Below are 21,324 nucleotides of genomic sequence, written 5' to 3' on the forward strand. Positions count from 1 at the left end.
CATAAAATAACAGGCGCAGGTTATTACTTACAGACCCAGGTAGAAAAGGACAGCATGCCCCCCAGGGCCACGGAGAGCAGGGAGCCGTGGGGGACATGCACTCTCAGCCGGCAGGTGAGGAAGAAGAGAGAGAGTGAGGCCCGTGAGACAAAGCCTTGTTGGAGTTCAGCATGTTACCCAAGCAGGTGTCTCGCGGGAGTTCTCATCGGTGGGTCTAGAGCAGCCATGAGTTGTGTGGAGTCGCGCTGAGACTGAGAGGTGGTCACTGCAGCAGGTCTGTGCAGTTTGTGCAGGGTGTGGGGTGACTCAAGCAGGGTGTATCTCCCTGACCCCTCCTGACTCCACCAGGAGGCCGCTGTATATGATGGATATCCAGGTCAGATCAGCCACACTGGGGAACTGAGAGGAGGTGGAGCACTGCAAACTGTGTCAAGGGTGACTGACCCCTGCTTCTGGAATGAGAAAGTCTAACTTATATTCAAAATGGAAAGTGTGGGTATGAACGATAGGGGAGTGATGTGATCCTGGAACAGCCTTGGGAACAGCCAAAGGTACCAGCAGTCCTGGAGAAAAACGTGCAGCAGCATAAAATGAGTAGCATAAAATCAGAGAAATCCACTATAACAAGGGACCTAGAATAGTCTAAATAATCCTGAAGAAGAAAAGCAGAGTTGGAGCACTCACACTTGCCAATTTCAAACCTTATAAAGCTACAGTGATCATGATAGTGCAGTGCCAGCGTAAAGGTGGACGCGGAGATCAAAGAATATGATTACGGGTCCACAAATAAACCCTCAAATGTGTGGTCAATTAATTTTTGACAAGGGTGCCAAAAACTATTTAATGGTAAAGAAAAAACAGTCTTGTCAAGAAATGATGCTGAGACAACTGGGTATTCACATGCAAAACAAAGTTGGGCCATTGCCTCACAACATACGTAAAAAATAACTCGAAATGCATAATAGATCTAAATGGAAAAGCCAAAATTCAGAAATTCTTAGAAAAAATATAGGAGTAAATTTTTGTGACCTGGAATTAGGTACTGTCTTAGGAGTACAAAAGTGAAATTGACAACAACAAAAAATAGATAAACTGGACTCCATTAAAATGAAAATCTTTCGTGATTCAAAGGACACTGCCAAGAGAGTGAAAAGACAATCACGAAATGGGAGAAAATTAGTTTGAAATCATATGTCTGATAAGAGACTTGTATCCAGGACGTATGAAGAACTCTCACAACTCACTAATAAAAAGACAACCTGTATAAAAATGGGGAGAGGATCTGAATAAACACTTCTCTAAATAAGATATGCAAATGGCAAGTAAGCATAAGTAAAGATGTTCAATATTTTTAGCCATTAGGAAAATGCAAATCAAAACCACAATATGATGCCACTTCACACCCAGTAGGATGGCCAAAATAAAACAGACAGAAAAAGCACAAGTTTTGACAAGGATGTGGAGAAATTAGAACCCTCATGAATTGCTAGTAGGAATCTAAAATAGTAGTCACTTTGGAAAACAGTATGGAAAGTATTGGAAAGTCCTCAAGATGTTAAACATAGAGTTACCATATGACCTAGCAATCCTACTCCTAAGAATAAACCCACGAGAAACAAAAATATGTAAAAATATATGTCCACCTCAAAACTTGTACATGAATATTCATAGCCACATTATGCACATCATAGCCAAAAAGTGGAAACAACCCAAATTTCCATCAATGGAAAGTCACTTACTGCTGCATTTTGTAATTCCATGATATGAAATGTCCAGAATAAGCAAATCTGTAGGAAAGACAGCAGATGAGTGGCTGGGAGTCCACGGGGGCCAAGAAATGCTGCTAGTGAGGATGGTGCTTGTTTCTGCAGCAATAAAAATGGTTTCCAATTGTGATTACAGTTACACAACTGTACAAACACACTAAAAACCCTGATTTTCACACTTAAGTGAATTATACAGTATATAAATTATATCTCAATAAAACTATCAAAAATCACTTTTTAAATTATATGACAATTCAGTTTATCTATTTCTACTTTAGTGAGTTTTGGTACTTTGTCTCTTGCAAAAAATGTGTTCCTTTAATCTAACGATTCCAATTAATTGGCAAAATGTTGTTCCTAGTATTTTATTATCCCATAAATATCTGTAGTGAAGTAAACTCTGTTATTCCTGATATGAGCAATTTATCTTCTCTTTTTTTATCTCCATAAGTTTGGCTATCAGTTTGTTAATCATATGGATCTTCACAAAGAATGACCATTTGATTTTCTTATTATTGCTTTATTTTCTATTTAATTAATTTCACTCTAATCTTTTTATTTCCTTTATTCGTCATTGTTTGGGATTAATATAGTCCACTTTGTCTAGTCTCTTAAGGTAAAAACTTAGGTCATTTAGTAGCAATAATATAAGATCTTCCTTTCTAACCTAAGTTTTCAATACTATAATATATATTACACTCTAAGTCCTTCTTTTAGCATCATTCCAAAAAATTATATGCTCTATGTTGTCACTCTCATTCAGAGAAAGACTTTATTTTAGTTCCTCTTTGGATTTCTTCTTTGATCCAATGATTATTTAAGTCAATGATTTAGTTTCAAAGTATTTAGTGATTTTAGTTTTTGATTTCTAATGTAATTACATTATTGTCAGAGAATATAGTTTGTATGAATGGAATTGTACATACATGGAACCTGGAACTTCCCCCTTGGCCTTCCTGTCGCCACCCAGCCAGGTTCACGTGCCCACGGCCCTAGAGGAAGCCAACAGGCTGATCAGCAGGGTTTCCAAGGCAGAGAAAGAGTCTTTATTCTGCATAGCGCTAAGCGGGGAGACAGGAGAAATTTCTCAAATCTGCCTCCCCAAGATTTTGGGAGACAGGGTTTTTAAGGATAGTTTGGTAGACAAGGGATTAGGCAATCAGGTTTGTTAATTAGGGCAAAATTATAGGGGTATAGGAATCATCTTGTGTTGCTCCAGTCCCTGGGGGTCACAATTTCAGTTGAGTTAGTTTCCAAAAGGAAAACTCAATCCTAATCCAAGAATGCATGTATATCTCAATTCCCTAATAATTGAATCGAAAATCATAGATAAAACAATTTCTTTGATCCTTAGAAGTAATGTATTTCCAAGTCTTTGTACATTAGAATATTTTTCAAATGACATCAAAGCCATCAACAAACTTGTGAGGTTTTTTTTATCATGTCTAGGTTTTATTTTAACTGCTATGATATTTTAAGATGAATAGCTGGTATCTTTGGCACTGTATATAATAAACCTTAAATTAAAACTGGACAGCTCTGAACCCCAATTCAGATATTTTGTTTGAATTATGTCAGTTCCACAATATTTGAAGGGTTTTTCAATTAACTAAGATGTAAACACATATTGTTGGATGTTTCTCATAACCACTTTGACTTTGATAGTGACCCATATAGTGAACCTAGTTCATGTAGGTCAGTATTTGAAAAGCGCATTATTTAAAAGAAAATATTAAAATCTAGGTTCTCGGTATGTCTTGGAAAGATTCTCACAAAAATATGTTTCAGGGGTGGCATCTAATTCCCTCAGCAATTCTGTATTTAGGAAAGGTCAGTACAAGTAATGTCTTATGCTAGATGCCATCAGGCCAACATACTAAAAACTGTCATTTTAGCAAAGATTTTTTAAAAGGGAATAATTAGTTTTACCGTCTGACAGGAGGCAGCTGGCGAGTGACTCCAGCGTTCAAAGGCAAGTCGCTAGTCGCGGACTCTGTGCCCAGGCGCTCTCACTGCCCAAAGCACAGTGCAGGAGTGTAACGGGGACGCAGCTGCCCTGTGAGAACGGGAAAGGAAGTAGTTACGAACAAGTAGAGCTACGCATAAAGTGTAAAGTGAAAGGATGAGAATGTAGAGAGTTTTTACCTAATGACCTCTATTTTCTTGCTGAAGTCTGAAATCAAAATAATCTTTGGAGCGTGTACAGGGGAAAGTGTGGGTACGAACGATTCAGGGAGTGATGTGATCCTGGAACAGCCTTGGGAACAGCCGAAGGTACCAGCAGTCCTGGAGAAAAACGTGCAGCAGCGTGCTGTACCGTTGCACGGCTTTCAGTTGTGCCACAGACAAAATAATGGCCCCTAATTTGAATAGCTTCTAGGACTTATGTTCAACCGTGAATTTTATGAGGGTTTCACACTTCTTAATGACATTTATTAAATTGTTGGGGCTCAGAAACCGATGCCCCAAAATATACTGAACTGAAAAGCCTCAAGTTCTCTCCAACCTCCTGTCCCTCTCTCTCTTAATCCTCTGCCCCTCCCAAAACACAGGACGAAGTTTTTCACTAAAGTTTCTTTATCTGCCGAGAGTCCAGACCTACCAAAGAAGAAAACAATTACCTCTGGTCCCTTCTCTGAGTTTTCATTAACGAAACCGTATTGCAGAAAGCAAGGCTGAAGTCTGTCCACACACCTGGACAGACTGTTGTAAGAAACCACTGGCCACCCTGTGAGCCCAGCAGGCTCTGTCCCAGACCATAGACGCTCTTCAAGCCCATTGACTTCTCCTAAAAATCGTTTACTGGCCCCTTAAAATCGTCCGCACTTCCCCGTCTCCCTTTCCCCTGAGAGCAGGGTACATGATCCTCTGTACTCCCCTGTGATTTTCCTCACCTGCCTGCTGGTAATAAATCTGTATGCCTTTTCTCTTACTGACTTGCCTTTTTAGGAGTTGATTTTCCAGCAAACCTTCCAAGGGCAAGGGGGAAGCTTGCCCTTCACCCCTACTCAACCTATGTGGCAGACCCAGCTCTTAAGCCCTATGTTGAAGGATCGTAATAATCTGTACTGTAGGATTTTCATTTACAGTGAAGAAAAATTTACTTCTGAAAGTTTTAATAACATTATGAAGGACATAGTTTAATTTAAATCTAAGCACATTTTACTGTAACATTCACCTTTCTAGAAAAAAAATAAGTTGCTGGAAGGATATTTCAAGTATTATTCATTTAATCCTTCTTAAAATAGTTGTAGGTAGAAAATTTGTCACCAACTGGCTTCCAGTTTTGGTTATAAAAAGCCCCAGTGAACAGTTTGAATCTCAAGAGACCATCTACTAAACACTGGATAAAACAGAGGAAAAGTAAAGCTGACTTGGCCTTTAATGAAGGTATGAGAAAAAAAGCCATCTTTGCTCTGCGTCAAGGAGTTTGCGTGAGCAGATGTGCAGATGTTACGGATTTAAAATCCAGTGGGCTAGACCTCTGCTCCTCCCATCCCCACGTGCGGGCAGAGGGCTGCCTGTAGGAGAGGGCCACTCGCTTGTGCGACTGCGGAAGCAGGAACACTGCTTTCCACAGCCCGTGCCGGTGCGAAGCCATCTGGAACACTTCTGCCAGTTCTAATCCCCGCTGGGTAAAAAAGGATGTGGGAAAATCTCAAAAAATATTCAAGCAGATTTTAAAAAATGGCATAGAGCTTAGAATATTAGAGCCATAAGATGATAATATGGAAATGAATAGCATATTGGTAGGGGAACAAATTCTAAAAATGCTTTCAGGCCTCTGTGCCCTCTAATGGAAAGCAAACAGTGCAAAAAAAGTTAAGTCCCCCCGAAACAGCTGGCTTGGAAATGCACCCTTCAGCCCTGCCGCAGTGGCAGACGGCAGCGCCTGCCTGTTGTTCCCCGCATTGTTTTTATTGTGGTCATGCATAAATAATTAAAAGCTGACAGCATGCTCGGAGCCGGTCTGAACTTAGAAAACAAAGCAGCTTCAATTCCTTGGGCGTATCACCTAAATAAGACAAAGATTTTTAAAATCATAAAAGAAAAGGGAAAAATAACTTAAATCAAGGACTGCTGCCTATTCTGATGGCACCTTTCCTTCTGTTCCTCGGCGGGAGCCATCCTCACTGGACCGCTCACCGAAGAAAGTCGCTCTGCTGAGCCATTGGAGAGATGGAAGAAGGGTAGTTCAGTGGATTGAATACAATTTCAGAGGAAAATGCAAGAATATTCCCAAAGACAGACAGAGCAGAGGGTTGGGGCAAAAAAAGACACTGAAGCTGGACTGCTCATAGCAGAGCCGGCTGTGGCTCCCTGGTGGGAGGAAGGAAAGGAAGAGCCACACAGGTGAGGAGGCTTCCCTGAGCGTGAAGTCAAATATAAGCAGAAGAATGTTTTTTATTAATGTGGCTAAAACAGCTGTTGAATTAAGGCAGAGTCTTTCCAGGCTCTGGAAGGGTAGCGTGAGACGTGAGGTTGCCAGGACAAGGCGGGATCATACAGGGGCTACACATGGGGAACTGAGGCAAAAATTGGTCGCTCCACCATGGGCAGCTGGACTACCTGGCTATCGAAGTTCCACTAGGATGCAAATCAACCTTATTTCAAAATCCTACGTGAGATTGTGGAACAATTAGAGGGGTTAGTTCAGTCGGACCTGAGTCTGGCTGCCTCAGAACACTGACCTTGGCTCAGACTGAGCAATTAGTCTTGGTTAAGCTACTTACCTTTTAAGGACTGCACGTCCCTCAGCTGAAAATAGGGCGATATTACTCCATAAGTGTAAACACTTACTGAGCACACATGTGTTGTGCAACTGTGCAAAGTTCACATTATCTTATTTATTCTTTCCAAATACCTGGTAACGTGGATAATATTTTCTCCCCATTTACATGTCATGTCAATTAGGGCCAAGAAAATGGCAAGTTTTTGCAGGCCGGTAGAGTTTAGACTTTTTTCAAGGGCCAATAAAGAGCCGTTGAAAGTTGTTGGTCAGATAATTTTTTTTTAAAGTAAGGAAATAGAGCATTACTGTGCCATATATATACACATATATATATATCTTAAGAAAGCAGTATTAAATTAGAAAGATCAGTTAGGAGATTATTATAAGAATCCAGGCATCAGATGATAGTAAGAGAGATACATACCACTTGACACTAGGATGGCTGTAATTGAGGAAAAAAGGAAAACGAGAAGTGTTGACATGGAGACATTGAAACCCTGTATATCGCTGGTGGGAATGTAAAATGTTGCAGCCACCATGGAGAATAGTTCGATTGTTTCTTAAAAAGCTAAACATAGCATACCATGTCACCCAGCAGTTCCCCTCCTAGCTATATACCCAAAGGGATTGAAACAGGGACTTGAACAGGTATCTGTACGCCAATATCATTGCAGTATTATTCACAGTTGCCAAGAGATGCAAGTAACCCAGTGTCCATCAACAGATGAGTGGGTAAACAAAAAGTGGTATATGCACACAATGAAATACTCAGCCATAAAAAGAAATGAAATTCTGATAAATGCCACAACATGGATGAACCTTGGAAACATCATGCTAAGTGAAATAAGCCAAACCAAAAGAACAAATATTATATGATTCCATTTATATGGGTACCTAGAATAGGCAAATTCATAGAAAGTAGATTATATATTAGCAGGGGGCTGGGAAAAGTAGGGAATGGGGGAGTTATTGCTTAATGATCATAGAGTTTCTGTTTGGGATGGTAAAAAATTGAAAATACATGGTTATGATGATTTCAGGACATAATGAATATAATTAATGCCACTGAATTATATACTTAAAAATGACTAAAATGGCAAATTTTATGTTTTATGTATTTTACAATTTTAAAAATTAATGGTACCCCAAACCATTGAATTGTACACTGTAAATGGGTGAATTATATGGTATGTAAATTATATCTCAATAAATCTGTTTTAAAAATGAGACAGAAAGATGCAGGGTAGGGGCAGTGGGAATATTACAAAAAAAAAAAAAAAAGGGTATTAAATACTTTTCCAGACTAGGAATTGGTGACTAACAGAATTTAGAGAATAAAATGAATTTACAGATGTTTCCACTCCATATTTCCAGGAATAGAACAGCTAAGAGGAAACAGTGGCCTGTCTGGGGGGAAAAGGGGACAGTTTAGGACCCACTGCATTAAGCATGAGGCAAAACCTAGGGAAAGGGGAACGCAAGTGTAAATGAGAGGAAAGAAAAGGTTGGAGGCGGAGAGCTGAGGTCATGCACAGAGAGGTCCCGGCTAACGTGATGTGGGTGAAATTGGGACACAAAGGGCCCAAACACAAACCCGCAGTGAACACATCTTAACTGGAAAACGGGAAAGGAAAGACACTCAGCGATGAGGACAAATACTTGATGTCAGAGAGAGTGAGAGAAAAACTGAGCGAGAACTAAGAGCACGTGGAGAAGAGAGTGGTTACCTGTGTGGAAGAGAAGGCTTTTGGTGACGTTTGTAGGAATGATTCCAGCTGTGTTGTAGAGCAGAAGCTAGATTTAAAAACAAAACAAACAAAAAAAAAAAAGTAAAATAATTGGAGTAAATAGGGTCAATTTCTTTGAAAATTTTGGCTGTGCATTGAAAAAGTGAAATGTGACAATATTAGGGAGAAAAATTGCACACTAAGTGACAGGTTCTTTTAGTTCATTTCTAAGACCTTTTTTTTTTTTTTTTGGTTTTACTTAATAGGGAAGTTTTGTTTGTTTTACAATTTGGAAAACTTTGACAAGCTTACAGTAAAAATCACGTGAAAGGGAGAAATGTGAATTGTTTTGTGGTGGTGATGGTGAGAAAGGATAATTTTCTGGAAAATATAGGGAAAAATGAGATCAGTTTTCCGCGTGGGAGTTAGTGTGGCAAGGAGACTCGGGAGCTGCTCAGAGGCAGGCGAAGGGGAGAGAGCGGTGCCGCTGCAGGGGCGGGGCCGGGGAGGAGCAGCTGTGTGCGGGACTGGAGCGGGACTTGAGAGAGAACTACCTCTGCAGCCACGGACGGTCCTGGAATCAAGGGGCAATGGACCCAACAGCACTGCGCGGTCCCTCTGTGCCTAGACGCCGGAACAGAGTCCCAGTTAAGGCAGAGCATGCAACTGCCATGAAGAGAGCTGTGTGGTCACAAGCCTGAGCCCAGACACCTGGCCATGTGTGGGCAAAGAATGGAGCTGTTAGCCCACCTAGGACTGTGCCAAGGACGAAACAGTGACCACGCTTCACTATCTTACCGAAAGAGACTTAAGCAAGCTTGTTTCCTGCCATTGCCCATCGTGAAGCCTGTGCCCTGAGCAAGCCAGAGTCCTTGTTTTCCTCTGAATATTACGTCCCTTTGCTTGTTCTATTCCTTAGGGTTGGCGTGTCCTCCATCCTCCACAACTAACCATATCACGCTCATATGCAAGACTGAGTCTCAGGAAACATTTCTGATACAAATAAACCTTTTCCCCGGCTATTCCCTCCTTTCCCCTAAATTATTTACATACATACATTGCCTCTTTTTAAATCATTTTCCCTCTGACAAATCTCCTTGTCTCCCAATAGTACTGCAGGAGTTTTGAACACAGGAACTCCGTATTTTCTAGGTTACAGGCCACGTGTCAGGAGAAGGTGCTCTGTCCACGCATAAGAGGACGCAGCTGTCCAGCCCCGGAGCACCTGGCCGGCTGCCGTTCCTGGTGGAGGTCCCAGTAAACATCCGCGCATTCGAACCGCACCACCTGATTCCACACCTCATAGATTTCATTGCCGAAAGGAGACTTACACTCTCTCTTAATATTTTTAGAAAGAATGTGAATTTATGATACTTCAAGGACCTCTCAACCCCATGTCCCCCCATGCCCTCCTTGACTCCCACTTTGGACCCGTTTACCTGACACCCAGAAAAAGGAAGAAAAGTAGAACATGGGGAAAAAAGGAAAATAGGAAAGAAAAGAAAAAGAAGAAAGAAGGACGGAAGGAAGGAAAAGGAAGAAAGAAATAGAAAAAGAAGTGAAAGCACTGACTCACGCGGATAAAATACCAGTGGCGCGATGGGCACCTGGGCATCCCCAGAAACCGGCTGCTCGTGGGACGGAGACCAAGGAGCGCGGGGACGGGTTCTACCCACCGCCCTGAGCACACATGTGGCCCCACAGACAGGTGGAAGAACGGTTTGCTCACACAGCAGTGAGCTGCACCTCGCCAGTGCACGGCTTGTTCCAAAGCCGATGTTTTCCCAGGTCTTCCTGCCAAGAAAGCGGGGAAGCCTGGGACGGGCCCTTGCCGGTGCCAGCCGAGGCCCCGCCCTGACCCGCACCTGCCAGGGGCGCCACGATCCCGCCCGGCGGAGCTTGGAGGCCGAGGCCGGGCTGCCCGTGCCGGGCGGGCGCTCAACACACCGACCTGCACGTTGTCCTGCCCCGTCCCCAGGGACTTTGCACGTCCTCAGGAATCGGAATCGCACCGGCCGCCGAGGCCCCATCTCGGGCTCAGGTCAGAGTTCACGTGACAGCGAGTCCACAACGACCTCCGGGGCCCTGTTGCACCCCCGCCTGGCACGGGGCTCCTGCCGGTGGAGGAGCCCTGGCTTTGATTTCAGTGTCGCCCCCACGGCGCCAACTGTGGGGGGAGTAACCAAGGAGTCTGGAGAGCATTCCAAACTCTCTGAAAGGACCTTCCTTTTCCTCACTGTCTTCCAGGAGACCGGCCGCCTCCGCCGCGACACCTAAAATGGCTCCAGGTGGCCGCGCGCGACCGCCCGGCGAGGCCTGACCCGCCGCTTTGGCCTCCCGACGTCTCCCTAGAAGTTCGCACGACACGCACAGCAGTCTGGAGATAAAACTGGTGGCTTAGATTTCCACGTGCACTTGTTTCCTAGGCTTCTGAGCAAGTCACCACAAGCTCGGTGGCTTAAAACAACAGAAATTTAAGCTCTCACAGTTGTGGGGGCCAAATCCAAAGTGGAGGTATTGGGGGGCTGCAAGGTGCTCCCTCGGCGGCTGTCGGATCCTTCTTGGCTCTCCCAGCTCGGCGGCCCCAGGCCCTGCTCGTTGACGCGCCTCTGCCCTGTCTGCCTGGTCGGCACACGGGCTCCTCCCCGGGCCTGTCGCGTGTCCTCTCCCTTCGTGTCTCTCGTACGGACATTCACCACTGGATTCGCCCAATCCAGAACGAGCTCATCTTAAGACCATAATCACACTTGCAAAGCACCTTATTCCAAATAAGGTCATATTCTGAGGTTCTGGGTAGACATTTTTTGGGAGGGACAGCCCGCTCAGACTGCTACAACGGCCTACTGCCATGTGATCATGGACAAATTATAAAATTACAAATACAGAGTATTTTAATGAAAAATAAAATTATTTGAAATTAAATACTTCAAACATCAAGAAAGTACTATAACAGACATATGACCACAGTGCAGATTAAAGAAATGTTAACATTTGCCATGTTTATTGATTACATTTTCTTTACTTTCTAAGAAATGAAATGTCTCCATCGAATTCCCCACCTACCCTCTCCTAATGAAGTCACTATTCCTAAGTCTACTTGCATTCCTTGCAATTTTCATTTATTAATCATTAGTTATTATTTTAGTACTATATACATGATGATACAAGTAAATCTAGTCATTTAACTGCTGTGTCAGAGACTTTAGAATTGGAATTGAGTTTTCTGAGCCTTAGAATCTTAGGTAATATTCTTGCCACCTCATAGCATTTTGATAACTGAAGGAGATAATTGTGTGAATGATTCACATACACTATCTAGTTTACATGATTGTAAGGTAGGATATTTATCTTTCTTCTAAAATATCCACCCCCTTTGTTTATGTGCTACAATTCAGTATGGCTATTGCTATTGTTTCTTTTCTGTTTGTTGTTTTTTTTTTTCTGCCCAGGCTAGAGTGCAGTGGTGTCATTGTAAGTTCACTGCAACCTCCAACTCCTGGGCTCAAGAGATCCTCCTTCCTTGGCCTTCTGAGTAACTGAGACTATAGGTACGTGCCACCACGCCTGGCTAATTTTTCTATTTTTAGTAGAGACAGGGTCTTGCTCTTGTTCAGGCTGGTTTCGAACTCTTAAGCTCAAGTGATCCTCCTGCCTCAGCCTCCCAGAGTGCTAGGATTACAGGTGTGAGCCACCACACCTAGCCTCGCTATTGTTTGTAAATCATTATAATTTTGTTTCAATAAATCATCATATTTTCTTTGCTAGCAGGTGATATATAAAGCCTTTATTAAAACGCTTACATTAATATTGATATGGTCTTATTTTAGCTTAACATGCTCCAGACACTTCAGTAACCCATTCTATCATCATGTCCAACTGGCAAAACAGGAAAAATAGCTTCTAAATTCTGACTTGCTTTTACTGGACCAGAGATGGTGGCGCAGGAAAATGGTCTTTGTCATGCTATAGCTAACCATAGGTGTCGTTTTATCAGAGCTCCTTCATCTGACATCATGGTACAATAGAACCAAGGAAAGGCAGCTTAAGTCCTTTAAAAGTAGCTTCATTGTTCAGGAGCTCAAGTTTGCATAACCCATAGATTCTAGTTTTTATACAACATTAAGTTCATTTAAAATTAGAGATGCTTTGTGTATTTTAACCATGGTCCCTAAGACTTTCAGTACTGTCCTGGACTTCTATTGATGAAGAATAAAGGTATTATGCAGCTGTACCACTATTTATTATATATAACCTTGCCTATGTTTAGGCATGAAATACAAATGTGTAAAACTAAGAAAGACTGTATGAATAAGAGCCAAGGAAGAGTGGAGATTGGGAGGACATGAGAAGAACAGAGTAGAGAGAATTTTTAGCAGAAATGCTAAGTTAAAGAAAATCATTGCCATTGAGCCCAAAAATTAAGTCTAAGCTTCCTGGTAGCAAAAGCAAAGAAGGAATGCATTACAGAGTTTGAATTATCTAATAAATGATAGCCTATTTCTTTTCTTGGCACATAATTGTTCAATAAATATGTCTTGAATAAATAAGAAGCAACTTACTGTGTGGGTTTAGAATCAGCTGTCTTCAATAACCACAAAAACAATTCTTCATCTTAATTTTTTGTACTGACCTTTAATAAAAGGAAAGAATTTCTCTTTTATTAGTTCTGCAAAAGTTAACATACATAAATTATAATATTAATAAATGTAAATGGAGTAAATGATTAAATGAAAAGGCAGAGATTGTGGGTCTAGATTAAAAATAAATATGACCTCCCTATATCCTGTCTACAATAAACACACTTTAAATATAAATACATAAACAGAGTAAGGAAGGAAAATGAGATACATTAATTTAATAAAACCTGGAGTAAAAACAAAGTAGATTTCAGCACTAAGAGTCAAGATACAGTGGTATATTTCATAATGATAAAAGAATCAGTTCATTGATAAAAAACACAGCAAAATAGCACACAAAGACCCACCCTTCCATTATTCTCCATTCTCTTATTGTTACTTTATTGGACATATCATTGATCACCACTGGCACTGTGTTAATTTTGGTTATTGGTTGTCTCCCTCTTTTAGAATGTAAGGTTTCCAAAAGTAGGAACTTGGACTTCTTTGCTTATAACCATGTCTTTACTACCAAGACAGTGCCTGGGATATAGAATAATGCATAAATATTTCTTGATTGAACAAATATTCCGTTTAACCTGAAATAAGATTAAGGTCATTGAGTACTTAGAATCAGACTATAGTTATATAATTGATTTTTCTAATACCAAAATAATATTTAGAAAGTTTGTAAATATAGATTATTAGACATGAGGCTATATTTATTTTTATTCACTTTTGAATCATGTTGCTTTTATTGGTTTCAAACAGTGTCGATGTTTACTAGCAACATATAAAAGATTAGACAAAGAACTAAACACTTGGCCATTGACTTTGCAGAACTTGATATGGATTGGTAAGAAACAATGTAAAATAATAGAACTTAGCTACTGGCTTTGATTCCTATATAATGTAGAGCTGTCTAAGTGACCATTCTGTGATTATCTGTGTTGTGCAATGTGACAGCCATTAGCCATATGTGGCTATTAAGCACATGAAAGGTGACTGGTAAAACTGAGGAGCTGAATTTTTAATTTCATTTATTTTTAGTTAACTTAAATATAAATGTAAGTAGCCACATGTGGCTGGCAGCCACTGCTTTGGAGTGGTCAGTGCAGATAGTTGCCTGTGCTGCATTCTCCTCACTGCCTTGTTTTCCTCTATTGCGACCCTGTGTAAGTAAGGACTCCTGCTTTCTTCTATGTAGGCTTAGTGTTTCCTTTTCTATAGCATTTGTCATGATGGAAATCATTTAATATCTCTATTTCCTACCATAAAATAGGGCCTGCATCTCTCTCTTTCACAGCTTTTCCCTATAGCATGAGCTTATGAACTGTGCCTGGTTTACAGAAGCTGTCCAAAAAATATTTGTTGAATGAATGAATCAATGAAAGTGTATTTCACTGTCATTGCTATAAAGTGAATGACGCCCCTTTGATCATGTATGTTTATCTCAGTGGCATAGGTGGGTGAGTAGAAACTAATTTTTCTGACAGGTGTAATAAAAATGATGGGTTCAGATAAGTTTCCAAATGTTGAGAATCTTTTGGAGGCTCTAAAAAGAGAGGTCCTATAAAAGCAACCCTTTTCTTTGCTTAAGTAAGTTCTCAATTCATTTAAAAATAAGGAGAATCATATGGAGGCTAAGTTAGAACATGTTGTTCAGGATGGGAGCCAAATATGCACGCTAACTAAATTCCAGAACTAGGCAGAATTACCCGTTCATTCACTGGCAGGTCCGCACTGAGCTAGTTCTTTCCTGCCGCTGGGAAGCTCCCTGCGGAAGACTCAGGAACAAGACATACAGTGGACGGTCTCTCTGAAGGTAGCTTTCCTCTCAAGAAAAATAAGCAAAGTAACCAGTATGAATATAATAATTGAGCTAAATAAGTTCTCTCTTAATCATGTACATTTCTCTGACCACAACACAATTGTTAAATTGCAAATGAGATTCCCAAATATCTACATCTCTCTCAGTGAGTGAGCCATCTTCTCCAGAGGTTTAAAATTTCTCCATTAATATCCCTGTAATACATGATATAAAATGCTTTGGTAATTTTGTGATAGAGATGATAGTCCTGCTGAATAAGATATTTTATATTTAAGATGCCTTTGAAAACAGGGAAAGCATTAGAACTAAATTAGAATCATGGCGGAGGTGGGGGCAGTTTCGCTACCACCTTGAGTGAGATGAGTGAGGTGAGGTCAGTATTTGATAATAGGCCATCAGAGGTTAGCCTGAGAGGGGAAAAATGAAAGAAAAGATCTGTTAAAGAAGAGAGTCTCCACAGAACTCCACAGTTCACTGGAAAGTAAAAGGGCGTCTACACCCGCATCCTCCCTCTGACACCCGCAAGGGAAGCTCTCTCTGCCTCCTAACCAAGACAGGAGGTGCCAGAGGGTCTCCGGAACTGGGAACTGCTTCCTGATTGGCGTACACCTGTCCAGAGAACACAGGTATAAAAAGGGAGAGTGACAAGGGAGGAAATATGTGAAAGTCACAAAGAACTCAAAGGCACAAACCAATCATTGACTAGACCAGGCAACAATCTGAGCGCTTCCTCTAGGCAAGGAGTAGCTCTGAAATAGGAATGTGATCCTGGCCAAGAGACGGGCAGGAGAAAAAGGTAAAAAAAAAAACACGAAAAGTAGTGAGAGTGAAGACATTCCCGTGAGAGCGGCAGGGTGCCTGTTACCGTGGAGCGAGCGGGGACGACAAGCGTGACAGCCAGTATCTGGGTGAAAAGCACGGTGTCTCTCTACCTTGTGGAAGAAAGCTATTTATGTTATTTTTTTTTTAAATAATAATTTTAAAAAGTCAAATCAGAATCTCAGCTTGCCTTGCCAAAATACATTCACCATTAAAAAATAATTGCACATTTCAAAATGTATCTAAAAACAGTTGTTTTCTGTTCCTAAGTATATGTACTTGGAATCAAAAATATCTAATATATAACAATTCCTTTAGCCTAATTTAAAGAAAGAAATTCAGTTTTCAGGTCCATTTCTCTTTCTCTCGTTCTTTCCCATCTTATCTTTTTGCCTTTTCTTTTTTCCTTTTTTTCTCAGAGCGCTCTGTATACTGTATACAGTTGCTGCCAATAGGTGTCTGTCGTTGAATAACTAGTAGTCATGTGTATGCACCTACTAACCTGGAGGTGTATGGTACTTAACAACTTTTTAAGATAAGAAATTTTACAATTAAGTTACATATTCTCCTCGCACTATGGAGGTGACAGTAAGAGAGAAACTTAGGGGGAAAAGGGATATGTTTAAAGAGGATTTTTAGTAATTTTACTAAGTTTCGTTGATTGTGGGCAATTTATCACTGATGACATGGCCCAAAGAAGCATAAAGATGACAAGCAGAGACTTCAGGGTCTGAAAGACATACTGATATTGCTACTCCTTTGCCTTCAGTTAGTACTTTACTTGAATAAGCTCAAATGCAGGGACATTTATCTCCCATGGTCGTAGGGGAGAGAACTCACACTACTTTCCCAGGCTAATAATGCCTTTTCCAGCTCTCTCAGGATACAGTACGCTTCCTTTTGTCAGATGTGCTCAGCAATGCTGGGTGACCCTCTTCCAGAAAGAGAAAACATCGGAATGCTGAATTTTCAGGGCACTGTAATCAAATCACTCTCACTACAGGATGTATTATAATTTTGAAAGCACGTTCACATAATTTGAAAGTTAGTCTATAAATTCCTCAAGGGTGGAAAATGTTACTTTTTCATTTATTGTGCTGGTCTAGAAAACCGATGGGAATTTGGATGTGAGCTGTGATGCCAATGTTTGTCCAGAAGCCCATAAGCGAAACTGTAGCAGGAAGCACGAAACGCTGCAGTGTGGGCTCAGGGGGCTGGAGAAGGAAGGCAGGAAAGACCTCATGCCCCTGTGGCGGGAGGAGAAAGAGCATGTTCAGAACAGCAGGCTGGAGAGAGAGAAATTCAGGAATGGGCTCAAAGCAAAGGGAATTGAGGGTAAGAGAGATATGTATAAAGATGATATTTAGTAAGTTTGCTGCGTAATAAACAATTTATGCTCTTCCTATCTCTACTGATAACAATGTGTTAGGCCTCACTTCTTTTGGTGTCCAAAGTCTGCTTTGAATATTATAACCTTTAAGACCGGGAAAGGTCAGCGTCAGCCCATGAAAACTAAGTTATTTGAGGTTTTGGAAGTATTTAATTACAACTGTGATAAGTGCTATATAGGAAAAGTAAAAGGGACTTACAACGTGAGTAATAGGAGACCCAGTCCAGACCGGAGTCAAGGAGGTGCTCCCTGAGGCTTCACCAGTTAACCTGGAAAAGAAAGGAGGCGTGGACTTCACCAGGCAAACTCGCTAAGCATAACCTGTAAAATGGGTGCCTTAGTCTGTTTTTTGCTGCTTTAACAGAAAACCACAGACTGGGGAGTTTATAAAGAAAGATTTATTTGCGTGGCTCATGGATCTAGGGGTGGGAAGTCCAAGACTGAGGGGCCACATCTGCTGAGGGCCTTCTTGCTGCACGACATGGTGGAAGGAAGGCATCACACAGTGAGGAAGTGAACACTGAGAGCAAGGAAAACACTGGGGCCGAACGCCCAAGATAACTAAGCCACTCCAGAGAGAATAGCATTGATCCTTCCATGAGGACGGAGCCCTCATGGTCTAATCACTTCTTAGAGGCCAAACCTCTCAATACTGTCAATTAAATTTAAACATGAATTTTGGAGGGTACATTCAAACCACAGCAATGGGGATAATTCCAATTATTTTCTTACTTTTTCATGAGAATCAAATGGGAAAATGGTATAAAAATCACTTATCATCTAACACTTACAGAACATGTACCAGGCATTGCTCTCTGCACTTCTCACACGCGTCGCTTGGCTAGAGTCACAGACCTGGAACATAGCTGGGACGTGATGGACTTGGATTCAAACCCAGGAAATGCAGATCCAGCATCTTTGCTGTCAACCGTTACGCTGTCTGGCCTCCTGCTTGGCACGGTACTTGAGTCATTTAAAAATATCATAAACATTAGTTATTACAATTAATCTATCCTCGAAAATATAACATGTCCAGGATTACCCATTCTTATTAAGACAGTCCTTTCTTGAGCTGATATGCCTGTATCACCTGCCTCTCTGCTTCCACTCACGGCAGGTTTCTTAAAAGAGGAATGTATACTAACGATCTTTGGTGCATCAGATCCCGCTCATTTTTTAAAATTTATTTTTCATTGAGGTGAAATTTATGTAACACACAATTAATTATTTTGAAGTCAGCATTTCAGTTGCATATAGTACATTCACAATGTTGTGCAAACACCACCCCTATCTAGTTCCAGAATATGTTTTATCACCCTCAGCATAAAACCCTCTACGCATTAAGTTGCTACTTCCCAGTCCCCACTCTTCCTAGTCTCTGGGCACAACCAATCTGCTTTCGCTAATTATGGATTTATCTATTCTGAACATGCCATATAAATAGAATCATACCATATGTGACATTTTATGCCTGACTTCTTTAACTTAGTATAAGCTTCAATCACATTGTAGCATGTATGTCTTTATATGAATATACCATAATTCGTTTATCCATTCATCAGCTGATGGACGTTTAGGTTGTTTCTACCTTTTGACTATTGTGAATAGCGCTGTTATGACATCAGTGTAAAAATATTTGTATAAATGCTTGTTTTCAATTCTTTGAGCATATACCCTGGAATAGAATTGCTGGGTTGTAAGGTAATTCTGTTTAACTTTTTGAGGATCCTCCAAACTCTTTTCCACAGTGCTGAATACTTTTACATGCCCACCAGTAATACAAGAGGTCCAAATTCTGCACATTCTCACCAACAGTTGTTACATCCCACTTTGCATACTACAGACATCCTAGTGAGTGTGAACTGATATCTCACTGTGGTTCTGATTCGCATTTCTCTAATAACAATGATGTTGAGGATATTTTTCATGTGCTAGTTTGGCAACTTCATATCTTCTTTGGAGAAATGTCTATTGAAGTCCTGCCCCCTTTTTTAATCTGGGGTCTTTTTCTTTTTGTTATTGATTTGTATGAGCTGCTTATGTAACCAGGATACAAAATCCTTACCAGATATTTGATTTACAAATATTTTCTTCTCATGCTGTAGATGGTCTTTTTACTGCCTTGATAGCATCATTCACAACAAAAGTACAGTTTATCTATTTATTTTATTTTTTGCTTATGTTTTTGGTATCATCTTTAAGAATCCATTGCCAAATCCAAGGTCTTAAATATTTGTCCCTATATTTTCTTCTAAGAGTTTTATATTAACATTTTAATGTTGATACCACGGCTGAACATTTGAAATCAAAACACCACTGCATTGAATAGAACGTGACAAATGCTGGCACAAAACATTTACCATTAATTATTCTTAAGGAAGATAACAAATAAATTAAAATAATTCCATTGAAATATGTTTTACTTAAAAATCACTGATTTTAAGTGATGTTGAAAATGTTGAACAAAATAGAGTATAGAAGCAAAAGGGTGTTCTTTAGTTTTCTTACACGGAAAGAACTAAAAATGTTCTGTTTCATTGACTTTGACAATATAAAATTTATGAATAAAGGATATTTTGAAATGCTTTGAAATGCTGAAAGATAACTATTAGCATGAATAAAAACACATCATGTACTTTGCATATAACCATAGAAGTTAAAAGCAAACAAAATATATACCCATATCTATAGGAAGACAGAAATTAAAGGTAATAGCAAAGAAGTTAATAAAACAGGAACTATCTAATGACATGCAAAAATATTTACAATATTTTAAAATAAAAGGTGGGATGCAAACTATACATACAGCATGAATGTAATTTTGCAATGTATATGTATATGAAATGCATAATTACACCTATGGAAAAAGGTTGAAATGAAAATTTTTAAAGAATTAACTGTTATCTCTGGGTAATGTTACCTAATTTTCTTCCATAATCCATTTATGTGTTTTCTAAATTTTCTTTAATGTTCATATGTAATATACATAAACACACAAAAATATACACATAAAAGCCACAATTCAAATATGAAATCCTATGTAAAATATTACTATTGGTCATAATAATTCAATATATTTGGCTATCACTTTTAAGCTGTCAGAGCAAATAAGGGAATTGATAAAAACCTGAAATCATTACCTCAGCCAAACCTGTACAGAGCAGGAAACATTGAACTCATGAGAGCTAGGAATTCATAATGCCAAGATAAAATATTAAAGTTATTAAAAGCATTTCTGCCAAGTTGAAAGCCATAAATGCAATCCAATAACTGGAGCATGATTCGTAGGAAGCACCATTCTCCCGTCTATAGAACGAACACGGGGATTGCTTTCACATCACCGCGGCTTCACAGAATGCAGTCTCCCGTGTGTGCAGGTCCGGGAATTTGGTGTCACACACAACACTGCTGGAGACCACAACTCATTTGGGGATTAACCCTTTCCCTCGGTTCCTCTAGCAGGTTTCAGAAAAGAAGGTCAAATTCCTTTACTTTCACAGCAGACATGCATTGGCCAGCCGACTTTTGATGAATAGATGAAGTTGGCAGCTTCCTTGGGAACAAAGTGCCTTTGTTAAGCATCTCTTCTTTCCAGGTAGGCTTGAAGAGGAACTATAACCACCCTCAAGCCTTTTGTCTGATAGTCACAACTGATGTTCCTAGACTAAGCTGGATGGATAAGCCTACTTGTTAACTGAATTCACTTAAACACCCTACTCCTAAGCTTTTTAATGTTAAAATCGGGTGAGACGCAAGTCAATGTGCTTGAATGGAGAGCAGTGGTTAATAAAACCTAATAACATCCAATAACATTTAAAAGGTAAAGCCAGAAAAATCACTCAGTTTTTTATCCCCTTTATTTTTATCTTTCTTAGCTTCAGAAAGCATCATTTGCCCAAAATAGGCCAAAAGGACTATAGCAACCCAGTCTTCTGATTTTCCACAAAGATGGACTAAAAAGCTTCTTTCTAAGACATTTTCCTCTGTAAAAGATTCATCCTCAACCACTAATTGGAGAAAAAGATTGTCAGAACACCTCTGAAAATGTTAAACTTGGAGAACAATCCTTCTAAAATGTGATTTAAGTACTTTGCCATAAAAACTAATCTAGAATATATTTTTTTCTTTGCTTTTGGTCTGGATTCCATGTAGCATTCCTGGTTAGTAAAAGCATCTAATGCCACATTTATTTTGTTCTTAAAATAATGGTAACCAAAATAAATGTAAAAATTACGTGTAAAAATAATGGCTAACTCAAATTCTCCCAGAACGTCATCTATATACAGGATGATAGTTTCCAAAGGCACTAACCAATATAAAAATGCACAATGCATGAGATACCAGTGACAATTCTGTGGCATTTAGTACATTAACAGTTTTGCTTAACTATAACCTTTAGTTTTAAAACATTGTCATTGCTCCAAAATAAAACCCTGCGCCCAT

At 40.0% G+C, this 21,324-nt stretch overlaps 1 long non-coding RNA gene across 1 annotated transcript; it reads right to left on the bottom strand.

The window, feature by feature from the left end:
• Window positions 1-1,795: 1,795 nt before the first annotated feature.
• LOC123649108 lies at window positions 1,796-3,756 on the bottom strand. The gene is made up of 3 exons (XR_006738869.1): window positions 3,696-3,756; window positions 2,693-2,758; window positions 1,796-1,865 (listed from the first exon to the last, which is right to left on the bottom strand). It is a non-coding gene; the product is annotated as an uncharacterized LOC123649108 (long non-coding RNA).
• Between the last annotated feature and the right edge of the window lie 17,568 nt (window positions 3,757-21,324).

This window comes from Lemur catta, chromosome 13, assembly GCF_020740605.2.
Source record: "Lemur catta isolate mLemCat1 chromosome 13, mLemCat1.pri, whole genome shotgun sequence".
Lineage (NCBI taxonomy): Eukaryota > Metazoa > Chordata > Mammalia > Primates > Lemuridae > Lemur > Lemur catta.